The 10775-nt window shown below is 36.4% G+C and overlaps 1 non-coding gene across 1 annotated transcript; it reads left to right on the top strand.

Annotated features, from left to right (window-relative positions):
* The first annotated feature begins 9652 nt into the window (after positions 1-9652).
* Positions 9653-9813, top strand: LOC115068391. Its single transcript, XR_003847748.1, has one exon. It is a non-coding gene; the product is annotated as a U1 spliceosomal RNA (small nuclear RNA).
* Positions 9814-10775: the final 962 nt, after the last annotated feature.

The raw sequence follows: 10775 nt of genomic DNA, 5'->3' as shown, positions 1-10775 counted from the left end.
TTAGGGCTTTTCTGCCTCTGACCTGCTTCTACTTATGCATCCTCCATTCTTCACATCCCTCCACCCCTCTCTAATTCAATTCAAAAGGATTTCAAGGACTAAAGCCTAGTTTGATGTTTTTACTTTTTCATTCATTTGCTTTACCCTTCTGGACTACTGAAGCAGAACACCACAGATTTTGTGGATTTACAAAGAATGAACAGCTTCTCACAGCTCTATGGGGTGGAAGAGATTTTCAGTGGTTAAGAAGGATTGCTGTTGTTCCAGTTCAAGAGGGCCAGGCTTGATTCTCAGCACCCACATGGTCTGTAACCCCAGTTCCAGGAGATCAGACACCCTCTTGTGTCTTCTGCGGGCATTGCCCACACATGGTGCACTTACATACATGCAGGCAAAACACTAATACACATAAAATAAAAATAATAAAATATTTAAAAAAAAAAAAAAGAACACTCAAGTTTTCACAGCTCTAGAAGCTCATTAGTTAAGGAGGAAGAAAGAGGCTGGTGAAGATTCACTTTCCAGTTCATAGGTATCTGTCTTCCTGCTGTGTCCTCATATAGTAGAAGTGGTAAGGGAGTTCATTTATGTTATTTTAATAATGGTAGGATTCTCACTCTCTGACTCTGCCTTCATGATAGTGCTACCTCATAGACTCCCTACCCCCCAATATCCTCACACTGGAGATAAGGTTTGAATATATGAATTTCAGTGAAGCACAACAGTAAATACATTGTCATTATCTACAATGTTTAGTTGTCACAGTTAGAGTAAATTAAAAGCACATAAAGTGGAAAACTTTATAGATATTATGAACTAAATTCAGAGCTGGACCAAAATTCTGAAAATTAACTAATCATTTTCATGATTGCCTTACTTTAAATGATATATTTCCCAAATTCTCCTTTTAGAAAGTCACAAAGTAATGATTTCAGTCACTTTCATATCTAAAAATGTGTCTACATACATTTTTAAAAATGTGTGCAATTACATACATGCATACAACACACTTGTATGTATAAAATAATAATAATAAATAAAATATTTTAAAAATGTATTTACATGTGCTCTCCTGAAATTCATGCTAAAATCCAACCATCCATGGCACCTATATTTTAAGAGTTTTGGAAAATAATTAAGTCATGAAGGTGAACCTAGTTAATGGGATTAATGTCTTTATATTTAAAAAACACACCAGGAAACACTCTTGTTCCTTGTACCGTGTGACAAAAAGGTTAAAAAGCAGCATATATAAGCCAGAAAATGGGTCCACACCAGACATTAAATCTTTCAACTCCTTAATCTTGAATTTCCCAGCTTCTGTGCCATGAAAATTAAGTTTCTGTTGCTTATAGACCACAAAACTATATTTCTTTTCAATAACAGACCAAACAGTCTAAAAATGCATCAGAAACTATACTGTTTATAAATATCACTGTTGTTCTTATATCATTTTAAAAAATTATTTAGATTTTATTTTATGTATGTAAGTGTATTGCCTGCATATATGTAAGTGCACCAGTGTCATACAATGTCCAAAGAGGCCAGAAGAGGGCATCATATTCCCTGAACTGGCATTAAGGATGCTTGTTAGCCTCCATGTGAGTGCTGAGACCTCAACCCAGGTCTTCAAGAATAATCAGTGTTCTTAACCACTGAGCCATCTCCTCTGCCCTTCTATTATCTTTAATATCTTCAAAAATCTTACTAATATCCTCACTGAAGATTATGGAGTTGACTCCTAGTGTATTTGAAATGAACAAGATGGATTTAGGTCAATAAATTTTATTGTAATGAATGCCTTGGGGCACACAGTAATACCCAGATTTCTTGCCAGAGTTTGCTGGCATTCTCCTCCACCACTCCAGCAACCCTACCTATCAGCAGCACTTGTGCTCCCTCTGTATTTCATCTCTTTTGTATGAGAACCTTAAGCTAAGTTTCGGAGTTTTAGCTTCAGTCATATTCACTATTTCAGGAAGTTCCTTCGTAGGTATTTCTTACTTGTTTGATGTAGCTCGATCCTTCTTTCTGACCTTGTTTTAGAAGTAGTTGCTTAAAAGATGTGCGTTCTTACTCCATTTATCACTGAAAAGTTTTTCTCTGACCAAACTGAGCTAAATTTTCCTCTTCTGGAACTGTGTGCCTTGCTTTAAGGAAGATAACCTCCCCAAGCAAAGTTGTGTTCATTCTCGAGGGAGTGTTGCATTTCTGCAATGTGGCCCTGGGCCACTTCCAGACTCTGGATAGGAAATGCACACTGCCCTCAGGGTGCCCCAGGCCACAGGTCCCTCACTGTTCTCTCCTCAAACTCCTGTGGCCTGCTCTGCCTGTGGGCATTCCTATAACATCTGACTGAAATCTAAAATGCTAACTAAATCTATTAACATTTCTTACTACCCCTTATTACATGTAATAAGACATTTTAGTGCAATTGTTTTCTCGTCCTCATATAGCATCAGCAATTTTCAAAAATGTATTTATAATACAGCATAGTTAAAACTCTGAAAATTACTGCTATATCACTTAGCGATAAGCACCTTGCATGACTAGCAAACATCAATGCTTTCATATATATATATATGTCAGTTTATTATTATTGTGCCCATTGTTGGTCAGAGGACAACTTTCAGGGGTCCATTATGTCCTTCCACCCTGGGAACCATTTTCGAACTCAGTTCATTAGGTTTGTGCAGCAAGTGCTATTACCTGCGGAGTCATCTAACCAGTTCCAATGCTTACTTCTATGTGGCACATCCTGTGTCACAAGAAGGTAGGAAAAACAATTTTGAGATTTTAATTAAAGAATAAGTAACGGGCCCATCTTAATAGGCTTCCACACTGACCTAGTCACTTACTAACGTAGAAGTAAATTCATTGCAATTATATTCAAGATATGGGAATAATTAAGATTAAAAAATGGAAATATTTTTCACATACTTTATCATTTCTGTATTTGAAAAGCTAGAATATGTGTTAAGTATTCTATAATCCTCTGATAGCTAAACTTAGCTGTCAACTTGAGACACCTGTGAAAGGGAACCTCAATTTTAAGAATTTCTTCCACCAGATTGGCCTGTGGGCATGTCTATAGGGCATTTTTTCAACTACTGATTGATGTGGAAGCCCACAGCCCACTGTGGATGGAGCCATCTCTGGGCATGTGAAACTGAAGAAAGCTGGCTGAGCATCACACTTAGTGTGCAAACCAGTAAGCAGTAGTCCTCCATGGTTTTTGCTTAAGTTCCTGCCCTACTGGAGTTCCAGCTCTGACTGCCCTTAAAAAGGAACTATATCTTCTAAACTAAAATAAATTATTTCTTCCACAAGTTGCTTTTGATCATGGTGTTTATCAAAGCAACAGAAAAAAAAAACTAATATTAATACCTCATTTGAAATAGCATCCTTACCTACAAACCCTTCCTTTCCTTCCGCCTTTTGAATCTTACACATGCATTTATGTGTTGAAAAAAAAATACAATGAGACTGTCTTAGTTACATTTCTGCTATGGTGATAAAACACCATGACCCAGGTAAATTATGAAAGAAAGAATTTATTTTGGCTGTGGTTCTAGGGGAAGCAGAGTGTGAGGTGACTGAAGCAGGCCACTCAAGCACTCAGAGGAAGGAGTGACAGACAAACTGGAAGTGGGACAAGGCTATGAACTCCCAAACTGTCCCCAGTGACTAGCTTCCTCCAGCAAGGCAGCACCTTGGCAAACAGTGCCCTCAACTAGAGACAAGTGTCCAATTATTTCAGCCTATAGAAGACATTCTCATTCAATCCATCAGTGAAACCCACTTTCCAAATTTAATTAACCCATATACTATAGAGTATTTATCAAGTTTGTAAGTCAAGTATGGAAGACAGATAAATCATGCTTTCTATTTTTTACATTATTTTTATGACAAATATTTCGCTTTGTGTAATAGGAATTCCTATTTCTATTACTATATTTTTTACACAAATTATCTAGAAAACCTTGAGGATATCATTTACAAATGGTAGTGTTTGTTTCCTCATTGTACAGATAAAGAAAAAAATTAATGGGCACTAACAAGTGAATCTCAAGCTTGTAAGTCACACATGTCACATGTGTCTTTGCATAATACTTGTGTGCTTTCCATCAGCACTTAAAAGGCTTAATGATTAAGAGTTGTACTGACTGCTATTACTTACAGAGAATGTCCTCCATTATAAAATTGAGCCAAACAGGAATGCAAGCTTTGGTTTCTTCATTTTACAGTGACTCCCAGAGCAGTCTTGTGCCTTTTATCAGGGAATCTCTACAGCATTAAAGTTTAACCTCAGCTTCGCATTCTTAGTTTTCTCCATTTTGAAACCCCAATCACAATGCCAGAACCTCTTTCTCAATTTTGAAGGCAGGTGACAGCAAGGACTATTTCTCGTGCTGGCTGACCAATCAGGGAAAGCTACAAGTCTTTCCTCATTCTTCCTGAGGAAATGGAAATCACACACCAGGAATGGAAGGGCATGAAAATGAAGAAGAAAGATATCCAAAGAATACAACAGAACTTAAATGAGAAAATACTAAAAATGTACAATTTATTTTGATATACTAACTAGTTCCCTTACAAGGGACTAAAAATAAAAGTAGAGAATTAATTAGCATTTTGATTAAATAAATGATCTGCTCAATGCAATGACCTACTCTAAGTCTTGAATAATAAAGTATTATGTACATTTTGATATGCAATAATGTCATAGATATGTTTTAAAAATCAAAGAAATTGAGTATAATGTGTGGCACAACTCCATTTGCACATATAAATGTGCACAAATATAATGGGTATATGCATATACAGCTATTAAGTATATAAAGAGAGAAACATGTACAAAATACATGAATGTACTAAATAAACTTAATGACCTATATCATGTTATATCAATTTATTTTGATTTTTTCCTAAAATTTTAAATTTTAACCCAGCAATCCAAACTGTACATTTATAACACAAAACTGTGCCAGGGAAGCCAAGACTAATGAAATATTTTCACCTTGATAATAGTGACCATTATCAGGTCTGAGAAATTAATTCACTCGAAAATTAGATCCAAATAACAAAACTCAAAATATACTGAAGGATAGATTTTTTTATTAGTATTTACATATTTGAAAAGCATCCTCTTCCCTTTGGGCTTTACAGCTGAGGAGAGGGTAAAATGAATTTGGTTACAGGTGATTCATAATTCATATAAATTCATTTTTTAAGGAACTGAGGCTTAGCAGTTATTAATTATTAGGAGATTTACAGTACATTTAAGAATGATGCATAGCCACGACTGCCGGAAAAGAATGGATCCTTTCCAAACAGCATGGAAATAAGCGTTGCATTTATACATAAGGAAAGAGGATTTAATTCCATCATTATCATTGCCATTTTTAACAGAAATACGACTCTACAGCAACCACCATAATTATTGTCACAGGCTGGGAGTTTGTGGGAGGGAAAGCACATTTTTATAGATTTATAATCTCTTGAGGTCACAGAGTACCAAATATGTTTCTTCTGTGTTGGGGACCGGAGGAGGAGTGGGCACCAGTTTGATGAAATCTGTTCATCCTGGATTTCTGCCTGAATATCTTAACAAGGAAATGAAACTGGGGTGCTTTAAAACTCATCCAATTCGATTTCAGTAAATATTGCTAGTCAGCAGTGAAATCTTAATTACTATTTTCCTCCTTTTAAATAATTCTAGTGGTAAGAGACACTGAAATGGTGATGTGTTTGTCTCCTGAAATGTTCTGTTTTGGTTTTCTTTCTTTTTAAACATTTTTTTGTATGGACTTTCCATACATTTAGTCATTGTATATTGATCATATCCATTCACTATCACCTCCTTCAGCTCCTCATAGTGCCTCCAATCCTGCTTCAGTTCCACGCTTTATTTTTCATTTTCCATACTGCTTGAATCTGATTAGTGCTGTTCATGTGCACAAGGGAGTTTGGCCATTCACTGGAGAGAGACACCAAGGATCAGAGGGATCTGCACAGGGGAGTGACTGTCTCTCCTGCACCAGTCATCCTCTGGCAGTTGCTCCTCCAGTAGTGGTGGAGCCTGGTGGCCATCACCTCCTTCCATGCTGGAACTTGGAATGGCTTGATCTTGTGCCGCTAACCATGCCCACTGTGAGTTGTCTGTGATAGCCATGTCATGTACAGCAGTCAGAATTGCACTGCTCTCCTCCTATCTGCCTGCTCTTACCTTCTTCTCACCTCCTCTTCCTCAGTTCCCTTAGACTTAGATGGTGGGATGCTGATACAGATGATCCATCCACAGCTGAGCAATCCATTTTATTTATATCAGGCATTCAATCAGTTATGACCATCTGCACTAACTACTACCCACTGCAAAAGTAACTTCTACAACCAAAGTTACAAACAGCACAAATCTCTGGGTACAAGCATCATTATTTAGAATGCAGCTTGACAGCATGACCGTTTTCTTTCTTAAGCTCATAGTTTTGCACTGATGAATACTGTGCACATATAATGCTCACTTTCAAAGTCGACATTTGCCATTGCCTTATCTATCCCCTGGCTTCAGTTTTTCCCTTTATATATTAAAATGTTTTTTTTTTTAAGTACAGCAGGAGATATTCCTCTCAGGTTAACTAATAACCACAGTTTTTATCTCAATAAAGACATTTCCAGGACTCAGTTGTAGAACATTTATGTGGCATGCCTGTGGGTCTGAGGTTCTAGTCACAGTACTAAAGGTAAAAAAAAAAAATCATTAAAAATAAGCTGAAAAATGATTCAGGTCATTTGGTAGTCATATTTAGAGATGGAAATTATTTCAGATGTGACTTTACGAAGACATTTCTAGAAAGATATGTCATGTCATGTCCTTTTGGCTTAATTATGATTGTTGCAGTTTCAATATGAAACTTTCCCTACAGGCTTATTCATTTCACACATGGTTCCTAGCTAGAGGTGCTGTTGTGGAAGGTGGGGGAACCTTTAGGAAGTGCAACCTTCCTAAATGAAGTGGATCACTGGGGATGAGCCTTGGGGTGTTATAACCTTGGCCTGGCTTCTTGGTCTCTCTCTGATTCTTGTGTATAGATGAAATGTGATTGGCCAGCTGCCTATCTACTAGGCTGGCCTGACACTTTCTCTGCTCTGATGGACTGTTATCCCTGTTTCAACTGTAAACCAAAATAAGCCTTTTCTTTCCTAACTTACTTTTTCTCAGGGCATTTTATCACAGCATCAGAAAAGTGACTAATACAATAATGGTCATAAATGTAAAGCCCCAGACTTACAAGTATTGATGGTTCTGCAACTGAGAAGTTTTTAAGATTCACTCCAAGTTTCTAACTAAATTTACTTAATTGAGAATGATTACATTGAAAATATGATGTAATTCATTGACAATTACATTAATTCATGTTCATTGATATGTATTATATCTATTAGAAGATCTTAATATCTTGAGAGATATAGTAGAGAGATTTAGACCCAGATTTTATCCTCAAAAGACATGCAAACTTTTTGTATATTTCTTTTCCTTATTATGTAAAAAATATTAGGAAATGTGCTCTTTGGGTACCATAATCTAAAGCACTGTACTGCCATGAGTGAGAGGGGCTATAAGAAATATTGGGAAAACAGCTGTAACTCAGAACTACGTCCAGTGAATCAAGACACAGTGTTCTTATTTACAGTGGAATACTAGAACTCTGTACTCATAATGACTTTTAAAGTTCATTTTAGTAGACTTCAGATTATTACTAACCATCTGCTCTTCTCCATTTTGTCTTTTATCATTTCCACAGACAATGATAACAGACATACACCTGTCCATATGTATTGTCTTAGCAGGTAAAAGTATTGGACGAGGTGGCATGTGATTAGGATGGAATTGGATGGATTTTGCATTCTGAAACAGCAAATGACTGGAATGTGAATAATAATAGAAAAATTAGTTCAAAAAGGGGTTCTCTTGTTTTTCTAGTGTCAATCTTCAGTCACTTTCCCAGGATGCTCAATGACAGTTGCATTTATCTCTCTCTACATGTATAAAACAAAAACAGTACCACTCCAGTTTGCCTTTCAGCTCTGGGTTCTTCAGTTGGAAGTTAGAATAAAATCATTCCTGAGGAGATATTTTGATGCAACCTCAGTCACTGTGCTGTTCACACGCTCTCTCTTCTCCAGTGCAGTTTTGTTCTGATTAACTACTTAGCTACAGATGAATGAATGATATACTTACCATTGAGGGAGAGAACACCAAAATTCTCACAAAAGGTACACTTATACTCTATGAATAAACTGCTGTTTGTGGGAGTCACTATAGACTTTAGAGGTGTACTCTGGTATGACCCTCCCATCCCCCATTTCTATGAAAGGAGAGGCACTCTCCTGCTACCTCTATACTTCCACTCCCTCTTGACCTTGCTTACCTTAAGGGGTTTACAATCATTTCTTTTCCCCACACAAAACAGAGCTTGGTGTCTTGCCTGGAAAAATGCAGAAATAGATGTTCTTTACATCATTCCTTTTATGGTTTCTTCAGCCAGGCTCCCTACTTCAGACTTCTGAGAGAAGAAAGTAGGCATCAGGCCCTGTATTCTCTTACTCATCAACATCTCTTGGGCCTACATTTCAGTTTAAGGACTTCCTAATGCAAAATCTACGCATTTTTGCATTGCCATAGCCTGATAGACAAAGATATGTAAGATGACCTTTGTGCAAGAAACCCTCATTTCTACCTTGTAAATCTACTTAAAGCATCTCTTTTGCTTTTCATAGTCAGTGGAGCTAGTTTTGAGTAAAGTACTTAATGACATTTCCTATATTTAGTCTCTACTGTCTGGATTTATTTAGATATTCTTTGGGAGGAATGTTTAGCTAATGCAAGTTGTCTTCTGACACAAATATGATCTGGCATTCTAAAAATCACATTTATGTTTCGATACACTAGCCTTGACTTTTATAGAATATAGGAAAACCCTAAAACATGTTAACCTTAATGTATATACAAATCCTTGGAAAAATAGACATGCTGTAAAGGATGCTGAAACAGTCCTTTATACCTCCCTTCCCCACTGCTATGCAAAATACTTAGCAGCATGAAAACAACTTAATAGTCATAAAGTCATCATTTCAATCCCTGGGTGCATCCAATCTAAGTATAAATCTATTATCCTTGTTTCTACAGGGATCTCAGGAAGAAGGAGGAATCAGAATGCATGGCCAATATAATGCTGACAGTATTTGTGATACCAAGTAAATCTTTCCATGTTGTTGGAAAAATAAACAGCTTCTTATAGTCCATTAGCTCTTAAATAATAAACTTTAGTTTTGGATGATTAATTATGAGATTCCTGCTTGTACATTTCTACTGTGATCTTTTAAATCATATCACTTTGTTTAGTAAGACTCGATGATTTGCATACCTTTCTTTGATTTATAATTTCGAAGTAGAACTCTTGAAAGGCTAATGTTAACATGGAAATCAATAATACTAATGTTGAAAGAGCCTTAAAAGATATGTTTCTTCTCTATCCACAATGTTTTGAGAACCCAATTTCCTAAAACATCATTCCAAAATATTATTTGATCATTACTATTAATGCTATTAGATTCTAAGAGTTGTTCATATTAAATATAAACCAGTCTTATACTTACCTGGCAGGAGAGATACCATGATCACGAAGGTGGTTTTCCCAGGGAGAGGCTTATGCATTGCACTCTGGATGTGCTGAACCTGCGATTTTCCCATGTGGGAAACTCGACTGCATAATTTGTGGTAGTGGGGGACTGCATTCTCGCTCTCCCCTGGAAAAATAAATCTAAACTAGTCTTTAATATTTGATGTTTTAAGACAAATAATAGCAATTATTTATTAAAAATCTTAATTATTTTTCTATAAATTATCACAAAGTGCAGCCTTAAGTAATTAAAAAGAAACTTTAGAATTCAAAATGAAAGTAAAAATATATGGATTCTAATTACCCATTTTAAGAGTATTTGTTTCAATTGCATGGAGTTTTTCTGCAGAGATGAAAATAACTAATCACCCCAATAACAGACCAAAGTATGATCCCACCAGTGTTCAACTTGAAGAACCAATGGGTCTGTTGAAATTACTTAAGAAAATTGATGAGAGGCATATGGGTAACCCTCAAATAGCCTCACCACCAAAAGACTCACCCCAGCATAGGTGACAACTTCTCCATAGCTGCATAATGGAAGCCCCCCTAAGTCAGCCTTTCACAGTCTATATTCTTTAGCACCTCCTGAGACTGCAAGACCATATGGATTTAGAGCAGGATTCCATAAAGTCAACAGGGAGACATTGGAGGCACTGGCCGAGGCATCAGTTTACCCTCTGATAATCCTACTGACTTCTTCTATGAGAAAATATCAAGAGGTCTAGTATCCAGGGTATCTCATGGGAAGTCACAGTGGCTTCGAGGAAGGCGAAAATGGCTCTTATGCTTAGAGGCCATCATTCTACAATTTCCTGTGTGCCTTAATGTATTATCAGGCTGGATTTGCTGCTTATTTTTCCAAATCATCTAACATTTGCTCTTCTATTGAATTAAATAGTTGAGAAGTTTGCAAGAACATATGTTATATAGTAAAAAACACTCAGATTAATAAGTAAAAAAACAAGTAATTCTAGATAATTAAGGAAAATAATTACTGGAGAAATGTTCAGATTGAAAAACAAGTTTGAAAATATCTGCAGTATTTTAGTAGAGTGACTCTCTAGTTGGGGAGATTTTGTTGTTGTTTAG

This window comes from Nannospalax galili, unplaced genomic scaffold (genome assembly GCF_000622305.1).
Source record: "Nannospalax galili isolate Female #2095 unplaced genomic scaffold, S.galili_v1.0 scaffold308, whole genome shotgun sequence".
NCBI lineage: Eukaryota > Metazoa > Chordata > Mammalia > Rodentia > Spalacidae > Nannospalax > Nannospalax galili.
Note: the sequence above shows the minus strand (reverse complement) of the source record. Positions and strands in the feature narration are given on the sequence as shown.